Source organism: Octopus sinensis, linkage group LG15 (assembly GCF_006345805.1).
Source record: "Octopus sinensis linkage group LG15, ASM634580v1, whole genome shotgun sequence".
Classification (NCBI taxonomy): Eukaryota; Metazoa; Mollusca; class Cephalopoda; order Octopoda; family Octopodidae; genus Octopus; species Octopus sinensis.
The window spans coordinates 67077722-67078546 of NC_043011.1; positions in this window are offsets into that span (position 1 = coordinate 67077722).

Genomic DNA, 825 nt, shown 5'->3' on the forward strand with positions numbered 1-825 from the left:
TCTATGTTTAGCTCCTTGTGGGTAATAAAGAAATATACATTGTTTATTTCCTTTAAATTTAATGCTTTCGAATTCTGATGAAATCGAATTTGCATTTCATGTTTTCAAGGTTGATAAAATAATTACGAGTTGAGAATTGGGTTCGATATAATCGACTCCCCAACCCCCAGGACAGTGCTGACCCTTGTGCCAAAACTTTGAAACCAACATCAATGCTTTGATAATTTAAGGATTAACTAAGATGAGGCAGCTTAGTATTTTTTCACTGTAAGAATTATTAATTCATGAGCGTTATAAAGAAGATTAAAATTTATATATTCGCACTTAAATTTATATTTAAAACATAAAAAAAGTTGATGGATTTATATATTAGGCAATTATTCAAATGTAGATTCGCATACACATGCCTCACACTTCACGGCATAGGGCGAAGAAGCCTACAAAGATACTCTCAATAAAACTAACATCTGCAAACGAACCTCGACCTCAACTTCACAAAAAATTCAAGCATGATACGAATATAGAAGTGTAACTTATTCGGTAACAGAATAATAGAAAAGAAGAAACGTGGAAATACAAGCATCTGTTGGGTTACGTTTAACCATAAGAAATGACGGATTTAATACGCATTACATCAGAAGCGTTTGAAGTAAAATACATTACTGGAACGAAGAGAGTAAAGAAAAAGTTCTGAAAATGACGCAATTTTGACTTTCTTCGAAACTCTAATTTTAGAAGATAATTACGTACGACCGTTCAAGAAAGATGATATTGCAAAATAATGATTGTTCTTTTAACCTTTTAACGTCGACTATGTTATATTCT